This window comes from Anolis sagrei, chromosome 5 (assembly GCF_037176765.1).
Source record: "Anolis sagrei isolate rAnoSag1 chromosome 5, rAnoSag1.mat, whole genome shotgun sequence".
NCBI classification, from domain to species: domain Eukaryota; kingdom Metazoa; phylum Chordata; class Lepidosauria; order Squamata; family Dactyloidae; genus Anolis; species Anolis sagrei.
In genome coordinates this window covers 121933763-121958456 of record NC_090025.1, presented here as the reverse complement: position 1 = coordinate 121958456, position 24694 = coordinate 121933763, and positions in this window count along the sequence as shown.

Here is a 24694-nt window from a genome sequence, read left to right as displayed (position 1 = left end):
ACCCTTTCTCCATTTTTATCAGTATTGCCTCAGTTAGTGATTTGCAATACACAGTGACCATGCCAAGATGGATAAGATACTAAGTTAGAAACAGACCACCCATTTGATTTTGGTGGGAGAGTTAAAATGTACTCAAATCTCCTGTGAAATCTAATGAATCCAAAAGTCCTTTATTTTGAATATATTATTTATTTGTGATATATCTTAAGATATTTATAACCTACCATATACCAAAACCAAAAATCTAAGTGTAGCAGATACCCTATATACGAGGGGTATTTTTTAAGTAAGGTCCGTTTTGTTGTAGACACTAGTAGTTCACGTGCATACCGCAACGAGCGCCTGCGTCATGTACCGGCATGCCTCGGGAACAACTGTGCTCAGTTTCCGCTCTGTAGCTAACCTGTACGGTTCTGTTCTGTGCTTTTAAAATGTTTAAGACTATCAATTCACCCTCCGCATGTGAGGTTCACCCTTCTTTGATTACAGACAATTTGATTTGATCGCACACTCAAATCTTTGGTTTTTGTGGTCCTCTGTTAGGAGTTTCGGGACCCAACGGGAGCACAGTTTCCTAAACTTTAGGTGTTCAGAAACAATGTTGTAAAGCACTGATCTTGACACGTCAGGAAATTTGTTTGAGAGTCCTATTATTGTGAAGTGCCTGTTCTCATGAATCCTCGCTTCAACTGAAGCCACCAAATAGACTGTAATCAAAGAAGGGTGACCAGAGCAGTCCTCATCATGGACGTTGTCACAGCCATCTTTGAATTGTCGTACCCACTTACACACTTTGCTTTCACTCATAACAGTATCACCGTACACTTCACAAATCTGTCGATGAATTTCTACAGCAGGCAGGTTCCTTGCTGACAAAAACCGTATCACTGAGCGAACCTCACATGCGGAAGGTCTACAAATCTGGGTTGACTTACCCATGTGTCAATGTGAATACTGTCTCTGAGAGAAGGCTAACTGCCTTGTAAAACTGCAACTCTTGTGATTACATAACATTGAGCTATGGCAGTTAAAGTAGTGCCAAAATGCATTAATTCTACAGATCAGACATGGCCAAACTTTCTAACTTGCAGGCCAGAGTGGGGTTGGCAGTCCGGGAGGGAGGTGGTTCTCCCCAAGTCCCCTCCCTGCTCTTTCTTCCCCTTCTTCTTCTCTTTCGGAGGCAGAAAGTGAAGGAAAGATGGGAAACGTTTGGTTCCCAAAAGGATTGGTCTTGGTCATGATGATATTGGTGAGTGGGAGAGAAAAAGTGTATCCATGAGACCCAGTATTGCCCACTCATGATATAAAATCCTAGAGCTGGAAGAGACCCCCAAGGGCTGCCCAGTCCAACCCTGTGCCATGCAGGAAGACACAATCAAAGCACTCCCAATAGACTGCCTCTGCAGAAAAACCTCCAGAGAAGGAGACTCCACCATAAGCTCAGGCAGCCTATGCCACTCTCCAACAGCTCTTGATCTCAGAAGTTGTTTCTAATCTTTTCAGTCGAATCTCTTTCCCTGCCATTTAAAACCATTCCTCCCTTGTGCCCTGGTCTCTAAAGCAGCGGAAAGTCAGTTTTCCCCTTCCCTCTCCTCAATGAGACACCCTTTGAAATCTTGAAACATGGTTCTCATGTTCCTGCTCAACCATCTCTTCTCCCAGCTAAACACCCCCCTCCCCCCAGAAGGAAGGAAAAAGAGAAAGAAGGAAGGAAGGAAGGAAGGAAGGAAGGAAGGAAGGGAGAGAAGAAAAGAAGTGTGGAAGGAAGGGTGGAAGGGAGGGAGGGAGGAAAGAAGGAAAGATAAATAGGAAGGAAGGAGAATGAGAGAGCGAGAGAAGGGCAGAGGGAAGGAAGGAAGGATGAAAGGGTGGAAGGGAGGGAGGGAAGCAAGAAGGAAGGAAAGAAGGAAGGGTAGGATGGTGTGAGAGAGGAGGGGCTGAGAAAAGAGCCCAATGGGTCACATCCGGCCCCGGGACCTGGCTTTGCTTCATGGCAGCCTCAAAATACATGTCACCAATGTGTGCTGCAATGCACAGTTAAGGCTGTACAGTGCATTTTAAAAAGTTCAAAGTCAGAGTTCAGCCAAATAATGCACTGTAGCAGATACCAGTGTATCCCAGATCCAGCACAAACCCGGCCCTGCAAAATACAAAAATGCATTGTAGACACCTGTCCTGCTGAAGAATCCAAAATAGGGGCATCCGAAAAGTTCCCTAAAAGGCATTACTGGGTAGCAGAAGGCTAATTGGCCCCCTGAGTGGGATATATAATTACTTTTGCTTCTACCTGTCACTTTCTCTCCCCGCCCCCCACCCCAATTCCATAAGCCTCAGAGCACTGATGCACCAATCTCCTGAAAATGGAGAAAATGTCACAGTACACTGGTTGAGCCTAGGTACACTGGTTAATGTATTCACCCACTTGGCCTCAAACCAGTTCCAGATGTCACAATATAAACATCCATACAGTGAAACCAGTTCCTCTCAAACCACTTCCAAACTGCAGTATAGTGTCGGTGAAGACTTACTTTTATTGACCAGAAGATAGAAAAGATTATTTTTGAAGTACAAATCAATGAATCCCCCAAGCAGCATGACCTCTGCAATGATACCTGAAGAATTCTAAATGCTTAAGTTCAAAATATGTGATTTTTTTCAGGCTTTGCTGGTGACCCAACATGGACACCTTTATTTGCTAAAATAAAATGTATTACTGAGGGTCCTTCTACATAGGCTTTAACATCCAAGAGAAACCGGGATAGGTTAGAAAGGGTTAGAAAGGTGCCCTTAAAATCCAAGATCAGCTGGAAAATGTACATATTCATGTTACTGTCTATTCCCGTATTCACAAAAAACACAGAACTTCATTGTACTACTCTGATATATATGGCTCTAGCGCATGTGCACATTTAAAAATCCCAAAACAGCTGACGAGTGCTGTAAACAGATGGAGCCATGGACATACAGGTGGCTAAATGGAAGCACAATTAGAAAGCAATTCCCATGAGAACTCTCTGCAACTATTCCTTTGTTCTCATATTTATGACATTAAACAGAGCTTGAATTTACACAGTGGGCATCAAGAGGCAGGCAAGTGACCCCAAAGGGAAGTGAGGTTGAAGAGGGCAAATATAAAGGCAGCAGGATGGTGAAGAGAGATGACAAGAAATCTGCTTGTATGCACATTTGTATATCCACATCAGCACTTATGAGGTCCAGTACATCTCCCGGGGGGGGGGGGGGGTCAATTAAAAATATTAAAAGAAAACTTCCAGCAGATGTCCCACATCCATAGATTTCTAAATTCCACTACAAACAAACCTCTCAGGGTGCCAGGACAGACAGCTCCATGTTTGGACTTGCTTTCAGGGACCATGATTTTTTTGCCCCACTTCTTTGGCTCAGATTATGAAGCTGTCTGGAAAGGTCCTGAAAATGAAAGGTGGGCTGCTCTGAATAGTTTGTGGTTAATACTCACTCCGTTGAGTCACAGTTAAGATAGTCTGTATCTCAGTATGTGCCTCTGAGTTTTCTATAACCAAAGACTATTGTGAATCTTCTGAGATTATTTGAAGGACACATTTCCTGATGGACTCATTTTTTTCATGTCAAAATACATAGTAGGGAGTGGGACTAATAAAGATAGATTGTCTCAAAAGTCACCGTACAAAGTGAAAATGGGAAGTTGTAGCTAATACAAGTTTGTTAATTTTCCTTTGTATGCAGAACTTTGGGACGCCTTGTACTTTTCAGTTACTATAGAGAAACATTTCTGCAGTAGCACACCAACTGATAGAAATCCATGGCATACTTACTATGAGTGACAAACATGCCATCGGTGTCACAATGAGTTAAACCCTTGTGCCAGCAAGACTGCAGACCAAAAGGCTAGCAGTTCAAATCCTGGGAGTGGGATGAGCTCCCATCTGTCAGCTCCAGCTTCTCATGTGGCGACATGAGAGAAGCCTCCCACAGGATGTTAAAACATCCGGGTTTCCCCTGGGCAACATCTTTGCAGATGGCCAATTCTCTCACACCAGAAGCGACTTGCAGTTTCTCAAGTAGCTCCTGACATGAAAGAAAATGCCAACGTTTATTATTATAAGATTAACATGAGGGTACTGAGCATACTGTCATAACATTTTGTTTATTTGCTTATGGTATGAAAATTATTTGTTTTACATTACAACTACACATTTTCTATGCATATGTCATTAATTTTATGGGCTTAGATGGAGCCTTATTATTCACAGCTTTTCTATTAATCAGGAGGAAACAGTGCCATCCTTTATTATTATTAATTTCTTTGCAAATAAGAAAAAGGAAAAGTGCTTGGCTGAAGGTAAGTGGGAACAGAATTGTTCTGAAATCTTTTACATATTGTATTCCACTTTTCTGTTGTCAGGGCAACCACTTTCTCTATACTTGCTCAAAACAGATTCGCCAATCGGAGACTCTCTGACAGTTTAAATCACAGTAGAGAAGAAAACCTGAAGTGTAAAGCAAAGGGGGAGAACGGATGAAGAAAGCAACATTATTAACATACCTAAGCTCCTGTAAATAATAATAGCTATAATAGATCGATAGATAGTTATTCAGACTTTCATCTCGAAGAGGTTTATTTTTTACTGAGATAGCTGCCTTTGATGTAGAAACATCATTCAGTGTTTTCTGTGTTGTGAAAAGGAAATAGTATAAATATTAACGCAAGATATAGCTAAATTGGATGGAGTAGGGAAAATTGTTCCCCAAGGCTTTTCTAAAATACCTGGCACAAATAGAATGAGGAAGGGATATGGAGAATCTGGATGAACTTAGAAAGGATTTCTGTGGGGAAATAGATCTCTTATCTCTCTCTGTCTTTTTCTTCTTATGCAGAACCATTAACCTTCAAATGTCAGTCCTGAGTTCCCAGGAATGAAAATCATATACAGGCAATAGGAATGTTCTTGCTTTTATTAAATTTGAATCTCCCTTCAAAAAAATTATGTTACTCCAGCCTATGCTACAACATCAAGGTCTCTTTGAGGGCCCTTCCAGATAGGTCCAAATTGCAAAAGGATCTGGAATTTAAAAACCTGATTCCTTTTGCTATTTAGGCCAGATCCCAGATTTTTCCTGAAGGAAGTCAACATGACATGTCAGGAGCTCCCTTCTGCAAAGCTCCCAACACATCATTCTGACACATCAGAAGCTTTCTCCAAGGGGTCTGAGGACACATTCAGGCCCCTCTGCTAAGTTTACAGGAGAAACGTGTGGCTGGGAGGGGAGGGTGAGGGTGCCACCCTGGTCCTTTGGACTCTTAGAGCCCAAAAAACTGGAATGGCAAGGGGGATCAGTCACTGGGATCATGGAAGGCTTTGAAATGATGAGGTCTTAAACCACATCTACTTGGGGCTGATTAATCTGGGATATTTCTGCTTTGGTGCTGCTTCAGTTTCAACATCTACCTGCTGAATCTGGGGCTAGTATCTAAGTGGTTCAGCCTGTCCCATGTTTATCCCTTACCCTTTTCACTGTGTATCTGCTGCTGTTTCCTTCCAGTCATAGAGCTCTGTGTGATAAACCAAGTTTACCTGGCTTAGCCTTGCATTAGCAAAAGTTGGGGGATGCTTTGCAGTAACACTGCAGCTTCAAATCAGTGTGAAAAGTAGGATCTGGTCCAATTCAGAACAATCTATTGTCTACAGGGGGCAGCACAACCATTGCAAATAGTCTAAAAACTGCATGATTTTGCAGGGTCCCCATATCATCACTATAGATTATCTCAGATAGACAGGAAGAGCATATCTTCCCTTCTTCATGATTATGCAGTAATCTCCCCTGCAGGAGTTTACGCAGAACTTTGCAGCTATCTGGGAGCAGCAGTGGCAATATGAATAATAGTGTGATGGTCCAGTGGGGCTGATGTAGGTCTCAATATTGCCTGGAGCATGTCAATTCCAACCCATCACTACTATGTTCTACTCCATACTGGCCCTGGATTAACTGGTCAGTGTAGACTTTCCATAGGAGACCCAAACAAGTAGGAAGAAATGTGGACTAAAGGAAAGCAGTATATTGATTTGATTTGATTTAGATACCCCTTTTCTTCTTAGGCAGGATCCAAAGTGCCATACAGCATTTTGAACAATATGCTACAATTAAAACGTTATCTAAACAAACTTTAAAAAGAAAGAATTAAATAGCAGTTTGAATCATGAAGGGAAATGAACCATGATATAAGAACCATATTTTCTATTCCCCTTTTCATGTGTCTGAAAGCACCATCTCTTTTATTTCTCCAATGCAGTATAAACTAAAATATATGAAATCATTTTAATAGAACAAACAAGGTATAAGAATGACAAAAACAAAACAGATTTCAAATGCAGTTTTTTCAACTACTTTTCCTGTTTTATTGTATTTTGACATATGCAATAGAAGAGAGTTGATCATCCAGCTTTATGCTGACTGTCACTTTCATTCATGAACTATCATGTAAAGATTTTTCACTATCCGCTCACTGTGCAAGTAAACCAAACTTATCCCACTAAGGAGATTACAGTAGATTCAGGCCTTGCTCTTTGATGCCTTATGCTTGTCATCAGCTAGCATATTCTTGTTTACAACATGTCTTTTTAATTTATCTGAGGAAGCATCCCATGAATGCAGTGAAGTGAACCCTAAAAAGTTAGCTTTAGATTGACAAAGATAAAAACAAAATGGAACAAAAATTGTGCAAACATATTATATTCACTTTGACTATATTATACATCAGGGAATTTTGTTTCAGATACGCATAAGCTTTCTCTTTGCATTCAGATCAGGTCTAAAATTGAGATTTCTTAGTGGAAAGAAGGATTGAAAGAAAGAAAGACAATGATTTACATTTCCCAAAACCATACCAAAAAGAAAAAGCTTAATTTGAGCTGAAATGTCTCAGAATGTGCATTTAATAGTAAAAATATACCCCAAAAGGAAATCATTAAATTATAGAGCTGGAAAAGACCACAAAGCCCATCCAGTCCAACTCTAAGTTATAAATACAATATCAACAAACATTGGAGTTATTCCTGCCTGTTGAAAAAGCACAGACTAGCTAAACATCACTGGGATTAAGGACAGTGCTCAAGAGTTTGGTGGTATAGTTTTGTACACTAGCAGAGTACACTCTGTGCACACAGGTTAAATATATGGCATCTCTATTCAGATGATTCCCCTATGGAAACATGGGAAATACTCCGAGAAATAGTCAGGGGGGTTACTAAACATCTTGGAAGGCTAAGCATCACAATCCTCATGCCACACCTTTATTGTCACATGACACAGAACACTTAGCACAAAAGGACAACCTATAAGATGTATGGTGGGTAAATGGTCCATAATATTGACCAGGTTGGCAGGAACCAAAGTTGCTTAACAAACTTGTGGGTTGCTCCATATTCTCACCCTTTATCTAGAGCAAAATACAACTTTGGGCCCGCATAAAGGGTCTGGCTCTAAGACAGAACCGCCCACAACTGTTTACATTACAGTTCCGTGTTCTCTGTGCTTGGGTGACTCGGACATATGGAATGGCACTCATTGTCCCCTCCCTGATGTTTCAAACTTGGAAAGTGCTGTTTTATGTGTCAAAACCACAGAAAACATGTAAATACCATATGTGAGTTTTGCATGGAATAAGTGCCAAACTGTGAAAAGGCTTCCCAAACTATGCACTTTTTGAAGATGTTCTCACATTTGAAAATGGCTAGAAATTTTCATTGCTTTATCCAAGAAGGAAATAAGTGAATTACATCTCTAACAACAAATAGAGACTTGCTTATGTCCTCCGCAGACAGTCCTGCTAGTGTGATGAAGGTTTCCCATGAAAATCAGTAAAAGGTCAGGATTACTCAATTAAGAACATTTTCTGTATTAATCTATGCAAACGTTTTCTTTCTAAGATTGGATCTACACTGCCCTATATCCCAGGATTTGATTCCAGATTATCTGCTTGTCCCAGATTGTATGACAGTGTAGATTCATATTATCCAGTTCAAAACAGATAATCTGGGATCAGATCTTGGGATATAGGACAGTGTAGAAGGGAACTAAAAGTACAAAGTGTGTAAATCATGGAAAATTTAATCCTTCAATGTGATTATGAATAATTTTGTGTTCATTCTATTGGGGAAAAAATGAATGGATATCAATGCTCATTCCATTAGGGGCATATTGTGTGACTGTCCCAGTTTAATTAAATCCGCCCCAACAGGAGCAGATATTATGTTTGCTATTTTTCTATAGTTATCTACCCTGTATTCTTAATTTTTTCCATCTTGTAAAATAAAACAATGTTTTTCTATTGCTTTCAAACTTAGTATTCCAAACCATAGTGATAAATTCTGTCTGCACACCAGACACAAGCAAGGGAGCATGATAATTAATCTAGAGGTCACATTCCTTAATTCTACTGATTAAACAAATTTCTATTAAAAAATCAAACTCTGCAGTGTCTTGCAAACAGCAGTAGTGTTGTGCAGTTTACAATACTTAGACACCTTAGTCACTCTCCCTGTATAGCTCTTAAGGTTTTAATGAAAGAAAGCCAATTAGGAGTAAACTGGTTACTAAGAACATAATCAGGGTCATTTCTTGGTAACAAATCAATCCCCAAAATGCTAATCACCTATGCTGTTGTAAGCTTAGATTAATCTATCAGTAATTAAAGTGAAGCGCAAATCAAACATCTATCCTAATTGTAGCCAAAAGGTACAAATGCCTTTTTGTTGACCGACAAGACAGCCCTATTTGGCACATTGTGACAAGAATGCCGATCTGTGATTTCAGGTGCCTGCAGACTTCTGTTGTTGTTGAAAAGAATATATGAATTTAAGGACCATTTATTTCTTCTGTCTGCAGGGTGTTCTTGGTGTTTGACTATGCATAAAGCAATATTTGCTGAAAAAATTTAATGCATTACCTGGCATACTAAACAACTATTTGTCATCAAACAGCTAATGGTTTGTTCCCTGTTCCTCCATTAAACTGCTCTCCTTAAAATATCAGTATAAACAAGATTTATAAGAGCCCAGAGCAGATCATAGAGTATTGCTGCTTAACAGCAGGTCAGTTATTGGGAAGAGCTGCATGATGCAGTATGTCATCCTAAATGCGCAAGCTAACTTTTTATATTTAACTCAAATCTGGTTAAATGAAGGGAGGGGGTGCCATCTTGATCCAATTATGCAATTCAAATTTCTGGATGCAACAGTAGGCAAAATGTGGTGAATGGAGATCATGAGTCTCAGTCATCTGCCATGAGTCCATTCCTCTATTGAGACACCATACCTGGCAATTTCCAACATACTTGTGTATCTGTCTAGAAATAGGTCAGTGAGATAAGGTGTTGATCCTCTTTGCATATTGTCTATCCCACTTCACAACTGTCTCCCTGTGAAGAGATACTGGATATGATCTCAAAAGTGATGTTAAACTTCCACAGACTTATGATGTGAGGATTAACATCCTTTTTAAGGCACCCTCATCAGGAGCAGTTCAGGATTTTATAGCTTTTATGACAAGTATGGGCCCCTCTCAATTAATATTTGGCCATAGAAATGTAGATCACCCTCTTGATCTGCTTTTTTCTGGTCAAGATTATTATGTTCTGTGGGTAGGTGTTTCTGAAAAACTATCTTGCTATTGACAGATTGCTATCAAACCGCACTGAGTCGCCTACGGGCTAAGAGAGTGCGGTATACAAATAAAGTAAATAAATAAAATAAAATCTGATAGAGTTCAGATTTGCTCAGACATCACTCCAGGGGTGGCAGATCCTTTAAAATGGCCTATCAACAGATATTAAATAATTCAAAAGGATTCCAAAATTTTCTGGGGCAATTTTCAGGTGTTAGAATAGGTCATCCAGTTGATGCCCCGATTGATCTCTTGAAATATAAGTCATGGAATAGGGGTTCAGCCTGTGTTAAATGGGGCTACACCTGAAATCTCAAGGTCGCAACTTGGTCATTCTCTGAGACTCAGATATGATCTTGAATGACCAGATTTCAGTGGTGGGCCAGGAGTGCATTTGCATAACTAAATCTAGTGTGCTGACTATGTTTATTCTTTGAGAATCAGATCTGCCCATTGTTGCAATAAAGAACTGGGTGTGGGTGAACAGACTGAGGCTTAATCCAGACAAGATAGAAGTGCTGCTAGTCAGTAGGAAACTGATTTCCTTCTGGTATTAAAGCCTGTCCTTGATGGAGTTACTCTCCCTATGAAAGATTAGATTCATAACTTGTAAGTAGCTCTGCCCCTGGAAGGCTATGTTGCTGCACTGGTAAAAATGATCAGTATTGGTTTATGATTAGCATCTTTTCTTATGTGTGCATCTATGGCAAAATGTTTCAAAGATACTATAATCTCCTGCCTAGCCAATCCTGTTAATCTGCTTCAAAATCTCAGCCTTACACCTTTGTTTCCTAAAATCCCTGCCTTTGCTTAGTATAAAACTGGATTAAAAGCCATCAACATACCTTTACTCTGAATTTCCAGGCTATGTTTTCCCATGGGGGCAGCTCTACAGCCAACTGGCCCTTCATTCCAGACCAATCCCCAGCTGCCATTCTCCCTTCCTACCAATCTTGGCATAGATCCTAGCCAGCCTCCTTTCTGGCCAACTGGAGACAGGGGAGGGACAATTCAAACTTGGACAATGTTAACCTGATGGTAAAAGTACTGGTTACACAGCACATGTTCTTTATGCTTGTATGATTTGGGCAGGAGTACTACTTGCATTCATTCTTGGCCAGAATGCATTAAACACCTCTGTCCTTTGTCTTCATGCCTGGTGAATCAATTTGGAACTCTGATAATTATTAATTTTGGTTAGAAACACTTGTCTGGTAGAGCCTTCTTTTTATTGCAGTCTAAATTCCATATCAAAATTTGGCAAACAACAAAGGGACTGTTTGGGGGGTTTCTTCTCCGCCCACCTTGCCTGTAAAAGGGACTCTAGGGCTATGTCCTATCCCTGACAGATCCGGCTAAGTGCACACAGAGGACTTCATGGAATTTAGACTTTAATAAAATGCTAGCTTCCACAAACCAATTCGGGTCACCCCTGCTTCCGCCCTAGGTCCACATGAAAAAAACCCCACAGAACACATTCAGATCTTTGGACTGAATTAAGAGTAAAAGGCAATCCTTTTCAAATGGGCTCAAAGACCAAAGAACTGATTGGGATGCAAATCGTAATGAATGCTGTGTAGCAGAAAAGTGACCAAAATGGGTATAATTCATTTGTGTGGTGGGGAGGGAGGAGTAAACAGGGACCCAGATAGCATAGACACTGATCAGTGAGAGATTTTAGAAACTTTTTATAAAAGAGTATAATTTTCACAGACTTTAATTGCAGGGGAAGATATGTCTAGAATTCACTGGAAACCTCCTGTTTCCCCTCCCTCAATGGAAGAATTAACAATGGCAACTTCTTTTCCTTGTAGAAAGACTCAAATACTGGGAGGCAGGTGAGATGCAGAAAGAGATTGGAAACAAACATTTTATAAGTTCTATTTCAAATATAGTTCATGCTCCACCAAGGTGTGCAAATATTGTAAGCATTTATTTTTAAAGACAGATATTTCATAAGGTTACAAGAATTTTACGCTTGAAAAAGTGTTTTGAAGCCCAAGAATTTCACATTTGTGTTTTCTTCTCTTGGCTTTTACAGAATTTTTCCAAGCATAAAATTCTTGTGACCTTATGAAATCTCTGTCTTAAAGAAATAAACAAATGCTTATAATATTTGCACACCTTGGTGGAGCATGAACTATATTTTAGGAGGAACTTATAAAATGTTTGTTTCCAAGCTTTTTTGGCATCTCACCTGCTTCCTAGTATTGGAAATGCAATATATTTACAAAATGTCTGACTCCAGTGAGCAAGGAATTTGATTTTCTAAGGAATGGCATGATTCTTGTGTGTTTTTCAAGTAAGTATGTAGTTCCTCTTATTTGATCATATACTGTTTTGTGACAATATCCCTTAATTATAACTAATATTCTGTCTACCAAATCCACGGCAACATCATCAGTCATTTTGCCTCTTCCCTCCATATCTCCCCATCCTCTTTAAGGGTACTGGTCTGGTGGCCTCAAAAGGCTTTTTTAGCTGCTGCATCTTACTGGCAATATCAGACTGGGATACAGCCTATAACAAAGATTAATAAAAAAAATTAAAATAATTCAATGAGATAAGATAGATGGCAAAATCCATGGGTTATAGCCAAGCTGTGCTCCCTTGATAGCCAGAAAATTGGTAAGGAGTCAAGTTTTAATTTAGTTTCCAAAAGAGGCAACATCAGTAGTAGTTGGGCCCCAAAACGGAAAGCAACCAGTGTTCCTGTCATGCCTGCACAGAGGCTTTTATTGTTGTTTATTTGTTCAGTCACTTCTGACTGTTCATGACCTCATGGACCAGCCCACGCCAGAGCTCCCTGTTGGCTGTCACCACCCCAGCTCCTTCAGAGTCAAGCCAGTCACTTCAAGGATACTATCCATCCATCTTGCCCTTGGTCAGCCCCTTTTACTGTTTTCTTTGTTAAGCCTCGGTTGTCTCTATAGTTAGAATGGGTTTAGTTCCTTTTGTATAGTTTTCTATGGGAGCAACTCAGTCTAAGGTTTAAGGAAACTCACAAACTCTTCAAACAGGCTGCTGGAATTGTCACATGTCATGGCAAATCCAGCGACCACCATCAAAGGTGTGGGGAACCCATTGCCATCAGGCTTGCCAGGAAGCAGACCCCATGGGGAAAAGCATCAACCACACAGCTTCCCCCATTGCTTCCTGTGCAACATGGGAAGCCTGGTGTGTTGCCGTGACGGTGGCATATGCCAGCTCTGCTCTAGTTACTCCATGGAGCTCCACCAGAGGTTCCTCTGTATCATGAGATGGGAGCTCTGTGAGTCAACTAGGGCTGAACCAGTGTATGCTGCCAAAGTAAGACCAATCCAATGAGGTTGTCAGTCAAAGGTTAAGGAAACTGAGTCAAAGTTTAAGAAAAGTCTAAGAGTGAAGAAATTAAGTTTAAGACTTGGAGAAACAAGCTTGAAGTTAAGGAATCAAGTATGCGCTTTAAAGAAGAAAGGAGATTTAACACAAGGTGTTAACAGAAGTCAAAGTTGGATCAAGGACACAGGAAAGAGGCTAGAAAGAAGATAGCTTTGGAGGGAATCAAGAAAAACTCAATTAAGTTATAAGCGTCCACCTGTTCCTTCTAGTAATCGTTTGTTAGTCAGACCCTGGGAGGAGTTAGGGTACTGATCTTCAAAACAATTAAATTACTTTTTTGTTTACTGTTAAACCTTTTGTTTTGCGTTCCCAACTCTGTTCTTGCCAAGAATAGGGCACCTGAGAGAGTTATGTCTGGGGACAGGAAAGACTCATCCCCATGATGAGAAACAGAAGAAAACTTCACTTATGGATTGCTTCAAATATTTAAGTTATCATTTAAATATCATGAACTGAACATCAAGCTCAGAGCAGAAGAAGAGGTTGAGTAGCTTTATCCAAAATTCTGAAATCCGAAATGCACAGAATTTTTATTGCAAACAAAATTACCTGCAAGCCATATGTACTGTAGAAAGTTTATATGAAACATAAACAAAGTTCATGTTTAGATTTGGGTCCAAACTCCAAGATACCGCATTGTCAGGCATGTAGCTGGGGGGGGGGGGGGTGTCTTTGGGGGCTTCACACCCCCCCCCCAAAATTCTCATGGTGATCTGTGAAAAGGCCTCACTGGTACATTATTTAAACTGTTATGTTTATTCATTTCATGATCTGATCACCATGCTCAATATATCTCATATGCATGGGGGTATTGGGGTAATGATACAAAAGGTTTGGTAGGCTAGATCCTCTTTCACTCAGACTCAAACCCCCCCCCCCCCCCGAATGAAGATCCTGGCTACGGACCTGCGCATTGTGTATGCACATATACAAGTATTCCAAAATTTTGGATAAAGCATACTCAATCTGTATTAGCAAACATTTATTTTATTACAGGTGTAAAATATTTTGTATATAGTGGTCTCAAAAGCAGTCCATACCTGCAGATTCTGTGCCATCCTTAAGGTCACCTTCACAAAAGGATCTTTAGTCTCAGTCTGTGAAGCAGCTTTAATTGCTCAGTTCATTCTAACAGAATTCATAAAGAACATTCAAGTTGGACTGATGTTATGAGAATGAAATATCGATAGGAACACCAAATGCTTTATCTTAAAACTAATGTATTAATTGTGAATAATACACATAATAGGGAAATGTTCAAAGCTAGAATTATATTCATTTAGAAAGGGTAATTATCTAGTTTTTTTTATTTCTGTTCTATAATGGTATATCGAAAAAAAGATCCACTGCAAGAGAATCTACAAAGTTATGGTTTGCTAAACACCTTCATCTAATAGGACATGTCTGTGCTTGGTGCATTTGACCAGCTAGTTCAAGTGGCAATGTCTTGTATTGTTTAGTTTCTTCTGTGCTTTAAATTATTATGAAACTCTATAAACAGCAATTTATTTATTTTGGTGATGGCAGGGTAAAATTAATTAGAGTGTTGCGTTTTTAAGCTATTTGCTTACAAACAAATTTTGCTTTCAAATGGGAAATATATTATGATTGAGACAGAGATTTTACAGTACCAAGAGCTTAGAATTTAATTAATGATATGATCAACCAAATTACATATAAGTGGAGTGTCATGGTTTTGTTGCATTTTGAATTGATCCAAGTAAGCCCTAATCCAGAAGAAAGAGGTGCGTGTATGTATGTGCCCTTTATATGTTTTAACAGGTTTTCTATATTTTTTATTTGCGTACCATTTCAACTGTTTTTAGTTTTATAACTATGTTGAGCGGCATTGAATCTTGCTGGAGTTGTAAACCACCTTGAGTCCTGCTGTAGGGGTGAGAAAGGTGAGGTAAAACTGAAGCAAATAAATAATTAATAAAATGTGTGTGTGCACGCATGTACGCATGTCATTTATATTCCACCTTCTCCCAGAATGGAATCCAGTGTAGCACACAACATTTAGTGATAAAACAAAAACACAAATTTTCCCTGCAGATCATAGAGCAGGGAACTGTGTCTGTACAAGGACATATAGGGCTTTAATGGTCATAGCCAAAATTTTGAATTCTCCCCAAGAAATGCATCATTGGTTAGTGGGATTCTTTAACAGGGGAAGGTATTATATGGTTCCTCTTACCTGCCCCAATCAACAACCTCACTATAGCATTTTAGACCCACTGAATGCTGCTTACAGTTCTGAAGACAGCCTCATGTAGAGTGTGTCACAGTAATCCAAAGATGATTTAAAGAAGGCATGTTTCGGCATGACCAGATCTGACATCCCAGGTAATAGTTACAGGAGGTGCACCGGTAACTCACTCCTGGCCATTGTTAAAATAAGGACATCCAAATTCAGATCAGAATTCAGGAGCATGTCTAATCTGCAAACATGAGGTTTGAGGATGAATGTAGCCCCAAGTAACAGAGGCTGGATCCCTGTTCCATGATCTGCCTTTCAACTGACCAATAGCACTATAAGTTTCAATTTGTTTGCTCTCATCCAGTCTATTACTGACAGTAGACATCAACTTAGTACAGAGTTAGACTCCTTAGAATTGGATGGAAAGGAGAGGTAGAGCTGGATATCACCAGTATATTACTGACATCCAACTCCAAAATTCCAGATAACTTCTCTCAATTGTATCATATAAATGTTAAATAGCATGGAAACAAAATTGAATTGTGCAAGCCAATGACCATGGGAGCAAAGAGAAAAATCCCCCAATACCACCTTTTCAGATTGTCCCACATTCAAAACCACTCTTATTTGTGCAGCTTACTGGTGTGTGGCAAGTGCCTTTTGGAACCTGTTGTCATGATTTCTCCCATGGCAAAAGACAGAGGTGGCAAATTGGCATTGATGTTTCCTACTGCATGCCACCATTCTTAACCTGTTGCCTGTCTGCCACCCCCCTCCCCCGACAAACACATCCCCCACTGTTGATGGAAAAACCCATTAATGCTTCCTGATTGGGCAGTGGTCCTTGGACTTAACTTGCGCAATATGGCCAAGTAATTTCTATGTTGGCATGCTGGCACAGAAGTGACATTAGGAATTGAATTATCCTCTGCTCTCCCCTTGCAGTGATTGAAGAGTTAAATAATTACTTTTTTAATTCCATAAAACTGACATTGTGACATTTGCTGACATTATGAAGTTACTTTAATAAAATACGTTTTTTAAAAAAATACTAGAGCGGGGGGCTTGCGGGGGGGGGGGGCAGAGGAAGTGTTGTCACAGGAACACAGATCACCACAGCATTGTGTTCCACTGAGTCATTGTTGTTTCATATGTGTAAAGGATGATAATCTCAGTCTAGTCATGTTTGTTTCTAGTGTGAGTTCAAATTTTGCTTTTGGACTTACCTTTTTGCATTTTTGGGAGATGCTCCAAGCATGAACAGTGCAGAAATGTAATAAGTACAGATAGTCATAGAATGGAGGAAAGCACTACCTGCATGTAGAGTTTGAGTAGGCCATTTTTTAAACACGTGGAACCAGAATTGTCAGATTCCACCCCTCACCCTCCAGAATTTGGAATACTTTCATATACTTAATGGAGATGGGACCCAAATCAGAACATGAAAATCTTTTATATTTCATATACACCTTATACACCTAGCCTGATGATAATTTATACACAGTCATTTTCCAATGATGGTAGTACATAAAACAAAGTGTGTGTACAATGAGCCACCACAAAGCAAATGATGTCGCTATCCCAGCCAACCATATCGGCTATTTTGAATTTGGAAATACTTATGTATTTTGAATCAGGGATACTCAACCTATAGCTATTGAAGATGAGTCTCTCTGGAAAAATGCATTATATTCAAAACCACAACCATGGTTGAATAATTAAATTTCAAAGCAAGGTCTTTAATAAACTGAGAACTTAAGAGGTGGTTTTTAAGATGGTTGAATTTGTCTTCATTTGTAACAAAATCAGAAAGGTTTTTCTTTTCTTTTCTTTTTTTAACATACTCATCCATAAGAACTCATGTGGATGGGAATGTTTACCTGAAATAGTGTGGAAGGAGCCACAGAGCTCTTGGCAACTACAACCCTTTCAGTCAGGCCATATAAAAAGTATTAAATGAGCCAGTCATTGCAAGGTTACTTAAATGTTATGGAAAGCATTTATTTACCATGCAAATATCCATCATCAGAAGGCATTAAACTGAAGATGTCATGTTTCCTAATAGCTGCAAAATGCAAAGGCATATTAGGTATAGAAAACTAAGATACCAAGTGTGATTAAATAATTCTAAGTATCTGATGCAAACTGACAAGAGTCATAAATAAATACATAATTAGGTAGGTGTTTTTTACAATGTGTACTGTGTTATATAGCTGATAGACCAAGTCAGATCTTTCAGAGTTGTTCCGCTCTACAAGTTAAATACATATTCATTCCTCTTTTTTTCCAGCAGAAGCATTATTTACACAATACACTGAAATGGCTCATTCCAAGTCACTTCATTTTGCCAGGTGATTGCATCTTTAGATTGAGTGCTAGACATAAAAATACTTATGACAATCCAGGTAAATGGAATTACTGTGTCAGGGGAAAATGAGCTAGTAGTTAAGGAAAAAAGGCTGAGATATATCCACATAAGATTAAACTCATGAACACTGGTGACACCTTATATTTGGCCATGTTCTTAGTGAGTCTTCCTAGGTCATATTAAAAAAGTATTTAGTGTGTCTTGTTATGCAGCGTAGCATTTCATATATTTCTGGTGATTGAACTGCATCTTTCTCAAATGCTACAATGCACCTGCCCAGCAAATGTAGTTGACTAAAGGCTTTCCATACTTCTTCTTGTGTGTTAGAACATGTTCTATCATAAAACCCAATGATGAGAAAAAATAAAAAAGTTGTGTGGCCTTTAATACAAATTAATTTTGTTTGGCAAAAGGTGGCATTTTGTCTCTTTTATCACCATGTGGTTCATGTGTACACTAAAGGGGAATTTGTAAAACACATTTAAAGTTCATGGATGGAGTCTGATAGTAGATTGAACTGAGCAGTTTATTTAAGATCACAGTCCTGATGGAGTCTGGCTTAATAGCCCAGGGTTTCAACCTGAACAAGCAATTAAACTAACTTTAAAGAGAATTCTTCTAAAAACATGCAGTGGGAGCAATTGAGGAACGAAAGGTACTATGTGCATACAAATGCAACAATAAGAAACAAGCACTATTTCCAAAAATATATTCTTTGTATCTTATTATTGTATTCTAGCTGTTATCTTATTATTATGACATGTCAAGATGTTTAGAACTTGGTTCAGAATGTTTTGTATATCCTTAACTGAACTTGACATCATTAAGAATGCACAATATTTACAAAATTAATGCAGTTTGGAAATTGATTCAAATACCAAAAAAGCATGTTAATTCATGTCAAAGGAAAATGTCAGAAACAGCAGTGCTTCAGACAACACTTGGATATTTTGCCTCACATACATGGAACCTTGAATTGAAATGTGTGCATTCTCTAACTGTGAAGCTATTCACCAAAAACCATGCCATATAAAATGATCCTAGATTTTTTTCATCTTCCACCCAGGTATGGTTTCTTAGTGAGATACCTCTGGAATACAGTGGGTCTTTGAAAGAATTTCAGTGTTAGAATTTGATGGATACTTGTGAATCAAATCAGAGAAAGCTGCATCAAGGACCCCATTATATTGAGGTCCTTAATGTGGGGGACAGCGGGGGAACCTGTAGGGCAGAAGAGCAAATTTTGGGGCAGTGTGGCAAATCTATTGCTTGGTGCTCCACATCACCTGCACCATCAGCTTGCCCATCACACACCGGAAAGTGTAGCTTTCCAGCGTGATCCCGTGTTGTTCCCATGATTCCTAAACTGAACATGGGTGGTCTCCTGTGTTCAGGTTTTCCCCTCCTACCATGCTTCCTCACAGAGCCCTACTGGAAGTAGATTTACATTGTGGGATAAGATCCAGGTGGCTCCATGCTGACTGCATCAACAAAGTGTTACAGAATGGTAAATTTCGGTAATGTGATGAGGTCATAAGACAAGTCAGGCCATTGATCTAGGTCGCTTGACATGGTCCACATGTTAGCAGTCATTCTTTTCAGTTTTCAAAGCTCCCCCCCCCCCCACACACACAGTAAAATAAAATAAAATAAAGACAGGGACAGTATTTGGGACTTGGTCATGCTCTATTGCTGAATTAGAACCCTTTCTATTCTCATGGGTGTAGTCTGATGAAGAGCTCAGTGAAACATCAAAGAATAACCCTCTGTTAAGTGGCCATGTCTCCCTGTGTAGGAATCTACTCAAGGGAAATTTGGTCTCGACTTCTCCATCTCTTTCTTCTTTACCTTCAATATTATGTCCTACTTTTTGACACACTGTATTTCTTCTAAAAGTTATTTTATTTTTTCTATGCTACTACAACTGTTGAAGGTGCATGGCAAGTTTACAATGAAAGGACATTTCTGTATGAGCAGCATGCATTTTCTGAATCTGATTTTCAGTCTAATTAAAGAAGAAAAGCATTCAGCTAAGTGGATACATGCTGTAAGTGTATGTGTCTATGAAATGTCATATGATGTCAGATTCCTTTGTGTTTTGCATTAACCCATGGCCAAATGTATTTACATATTTTTGTCGTGCTCTTTTGACATAATGATTGACAACAAGAGCTATAATATGACGTTCTTTGCATATTGTCCCATCAACATAATTGCGAGAATCATATCAAAACTACATTATTGGAAATTACTCTCAGACCCATTTAGAGAAATCATTTGAAAGGAGTACACAGGTGCAGATTTAAGAAGTTGCTTCATTTTGAAACTCATACATACATTGCAAGAAATAAAGGAAAATTACAGCTATTAGTGGCAATAGGAAATGTATGCTCCAGAACTACCGCTACAGGAAAAATTTAAACCCAAATGGCTAACAATTCAACCTGGATTTTTCAAATGTTAATTTTGCACATGCCTTTCTTACATTAACCACCCCCTGCACACATACACACACACTTTTGTTCGACCTAACACAAGCTTGATGCTTTAAGAATGATTCCTCTTCTTTTTCAACCTCATTTTTTTTTCTTTTGGGGTGATTTTTTTGAATGCCATCCTGTTCTCATGTGCATCATGGAAATTTAGGTAAGCTGCTTTAGTTGAAAGAAAGTTCTGTGCATAATGTTTAAGGCTGCTGCAGCAGTTTCATGGATCATTAACAATTTGCTAATATTGTTTTAGCTTGCAAATTAGTGCAGCTTAGTGACTAAGGAAAGGTTCCATAGCTGTCATCAATCAGGCTAAAATTCTTCATGCATGAGATGAAAAATGATTTTTAGCCTTTGAGGCTCTGGCAGCAATTACTGTAGCATATTTTTTTTAAAAAAATAAAGATATGGTGGGTGGGTGGGCAAATATTCCAACATAAAATTATCTCTTTGGTTTCCATTATATCTTGCTGCCCAAGAATAGAACCAGACACATCCCTATGTGTTTCTGAATTAGTTTTCTTAATAATTTGCAAAGGGAAGGTGAAGCCACTTTTCAAGAATGCATATTTTATTTTGAAACAGACATTTTGTTCAATTGCTCTCTAGCTTTCTGTACAAAGCCGTTCCTTGTCAATCTTAGAATAAATGGGTTTTGGTTAACTGACCTCCCTCAAGATATTTTGAATCTACCACTGTGGAGTCACAAATGGTTTCTTTTCAATAAACAATAAAATCATTTTTTTAAAAAAAAAATAGAGTTACAAAGTGCTTCTAGAAAGAACCACCTATTTGACTGTAGCTTGCAGGAAAATTTTATTTTAATAGTAACATCACAGGGTTATTTTGTTGTTTGTTTTTAAAGTCTGAGAATCTGAATAGAGCATGCAATAAGATAACATGGCTGGATTAAATGTTCACGCAAGCAAACAAAATAAATATAATGAAAATAGCTAACATAGGCGAAAAAGATAGGCTATATATCTCAGAGTAGAAAGTTAATTTTTAAAATCCAGAAAACACTACAGTATCAAGCTTTATATTTCCATCAAGGTTACTTGCCCTGGCCTTTTATAAGCATGTAATTATTATCCTTTTGTGACTACATTTCTGAAGTCTGTATATGAATTTTCCATTTGCTCATCCATTTGGAAGGTACACCAACACAAAATGTAAGGGCCATTTTACTAACTGTTTAATTATGACTTGCAGCAGAGCTGCTAAAGGCTTGTCTACATGGGTATTATAACCCAAAATGACTCTGAGTTGGCTCCTGGCTGTTTGTACATTTCCCCACTTTGAGTGATTATTATGGGTTGTGTTTGGTTAATCCAGCTTTTCCTGTTTTAAGTAAAGTCGGGCAATACCCCAGAGTTTGCTTGAGTATCCCACAGCTTCAGAACAATGTAGACAGCTGATTATGTCTGATTTCAACTGCTCTGCTGTCTGCACAGAACACTCCCACATCTCCTTTCCCATGTACTCATCAGCTCAGAGAAAATACGATGGATCATGCTCATGTCACCATTACCAACATTCTCAACCAGCTGTAAAGCTCTGTTTGAGCTCCTCACCATCACAGGCATCCCATGCTGCTATTAGCAGATACACTCACACAACCAGGTTGGCACCCTCCTTCTTCACATAGGTGCATCTGCTGATTTCAATATAGGGCACTTGAGGCAGCAAGAAGGTCATACAGAGCTTTATGGCTGTCTGGAGTGCTGATGGCAACATAGAGAGGGAGGTTATGGTCCAGTGGAGCTGACTGTGTGGATTCTAGCCTATCCTCTTCCCACAACAAGTTTAGGAGAGTGCATGTGGCTATTTCTGACATCAGTCATTTTTCTATCTGGCCATGGATTTGCCATCCAGTGTAGACACTATTTCAGTATATTGTATGGTGGCACAAAACCCTCCTCTCCAGAATGCCAAGCCAGTGCCAGAAGCACACTAATAATGTTGTTTGTTCCAGTCCAATCTGTTTCCAAGAATCACTTGTGTGCACAAGGGTGATACACCTCCCTCCAGCCAACAAAATTAAACACACACACAAGTTGATTGGGTCATAAATGGTCACAACTCATTTATTGATTACAGGAATAAGGGTTGGCAGCCATGCATGGGTCCTGGATCATGTATCAGGCAGCCAGCTGCTGTCCAATACTGATATCACGCCTGGGTGCAGCCGGCACAATACTGGTCAACATTAACTAGGCACCCCAGGAGCCACCAGATATTTTCCCTCCTTCCACTAAGGGGGGATAAACCAGCTAGATCCGGGGCCCATGCCACACACCAAACACGGAATTGGGACAAACAAGCTAACAAGAACGAGCTAACAGAACAGGCTAACAATAATCCCAGAAACAAAACGGCATGAAGGGTGGGTGGGATGGAAAAAGCTGAAGCAGGCCAGGTGCCTGCTGGAAGGCCTTGGGCAGCCTTAAGTAGGCTGCCCAAGCAGAGGGAGAGGCTGCCCTCAGCCACTCCAGCAGCGGGGCAGGGCCAGCTCCCCATTGGCTGGCAGGCCTCATGGTGAGAAACTTTCCCAACACCCACGAGGCTTCTGGGAGGAAGAAGTTCCCTACATCCGTGATGGCAGCGAGGGACACCCTGCGCCACAACGTTTTCGTCCCAGTAAGTCGAGCCAAGCCTTTAACATGTTTGAACCCCTCACCTCCCAGCTCCAAGCCTTAAAGGACAAGGCCAATCAAGTTCAGACCTGAAGGCTGTTTTCTTTCCTTTCTCTAAATCCCATGAGACAGTAGTGAAGTCTGGAGAAATCGCTTTTGCAAAAAGTACCTATGAGTGATCATTGATTATTAACCATAATTTTACTTTGAGTGGGAGAATACATTTTAGCTGTTCATTCACTTTCTTTGTATACCTGCTCAGAAATGGATTCTCAATGTAAACTAACTTTCTCAGATTTCAAATAGATCTTAGTACAAAATATGCCATTTGGATTGATGCTATGTATTATTAGCATTATTTTGAAAAAGATTGGACTATTGTATTGTCATTTATTCTCTTTTTTTGAATTACATTATCGGTTTTTTAAAAAACTGTTATTAACTTCAATGGAGCAAATGAAAACTTCTATGTTCAATAATTGTCCTGAGAGAAAACTGTATGAATGCTATCCTTTAATTTCATGGACAAGCTTCCAAAGAAAGCATCTTTCTTCTTTTTGTTCAGTATTTGATTTTAAAATTGAAGAGTTCTATGTAAATGTGATGGCATTTGAGATTTAACAAATATAATTAGGAGGGAATGCAAAAGTAACAGATTTTCACAAGTAAGAGTGAATGTTTCACTCTTAAAAGACTGGAATTATATCCTTATACAAAAAAATTAAAATCTAAATTAAGATCATCTCCTCTTTCGGAGAAGTTACTCATCTTCAAGATGCTTCTACCATACTTGGAATAGCTATATATAATGGCCATGTGGTTAAGAATTTTGTGAGAGTTGCCCTAGATAAGAACCATCCAACTTTTAAAAATGTCTTCATGTATTATTATTATTATTATTATTATTATTATTATTATTATTACTTTATTTGTACCCTGCTAGCATCTCCCAAGGGATTTGATGCGGCTTACACAGGCCGAAGCCCCAAAAACACAATACAACAATACAATACCTAAAGCAAATTAAAAACAGTTAAGCAGGAAAACGATAGCAGTAACAATACAAGACACTATTAAAACTGGGCCGGCCGGAGTAGGGGTACAGGGTTAAAAGTGCTGATGTGGCGGGAGGGATGTAGGATTATAATATAAGTGCGGTGTGCAGTGTGCAGTGATCTTGGTTCTACTAAGGTGCTTCTAGGATTTGGTGCTGGAGGTTCCTAATCTGAAAAGGCACATCGGAACAGCCAGGTTTTCAATTCCTTCCTGAAGACTGCCAATGTAGGGGCTTGTCTGAGATCTTTCGGGAGGGCATTCCAGAGTCGGGGGGCCACCACAGAAAGGGCCCTGTCTCACGTCCCCACCAAGCGCGCTTGCGACGCGGGCGGGATCACGAGCAGGGCCTCTCCAGATGACCGGAGTGAGCGTGTGGGTTCGTAGACAGCGATACGGTCACTGTAGGATAAAGTGAAACTAATGTATTCTGGTAACTTCAGCTTTGTTTTTGATTGCCTTATTTTAAGTATTGTATGTACTCATTATGGATAAATCTAGAAATATTTATGAAAAATTGAACCACAAAACATGTGTCAAATTATTCACAGGTACTTTATCAGAAAATGAACCATCTCTGTCTTTTAGAAGAGTGCAAAAATACAAGAGTTTTATCCGTCCCTGGAGAACCTCAAAGAAACACTAACCATCTCCACTTATTCCTCCATGTTAGCACTCCTTTCCTTTTTGAATGTCTGGGCAGGAAAATTGCAATAGCAGTAGCTATGGGTGACTAGTACTTTTTTCTCTTAGTGGAATAACCTTCAATTTATTCAAGAGTCATATCAAAATCCATATTTTTGTTCCCCAATCCTGCCTTCAGCTTATACTTGAGGTAGGCTTATAGATGATTATGTGTAATATTTCATTAGTTTTGTCTCTTCTTTTTAGACCATTCATATAG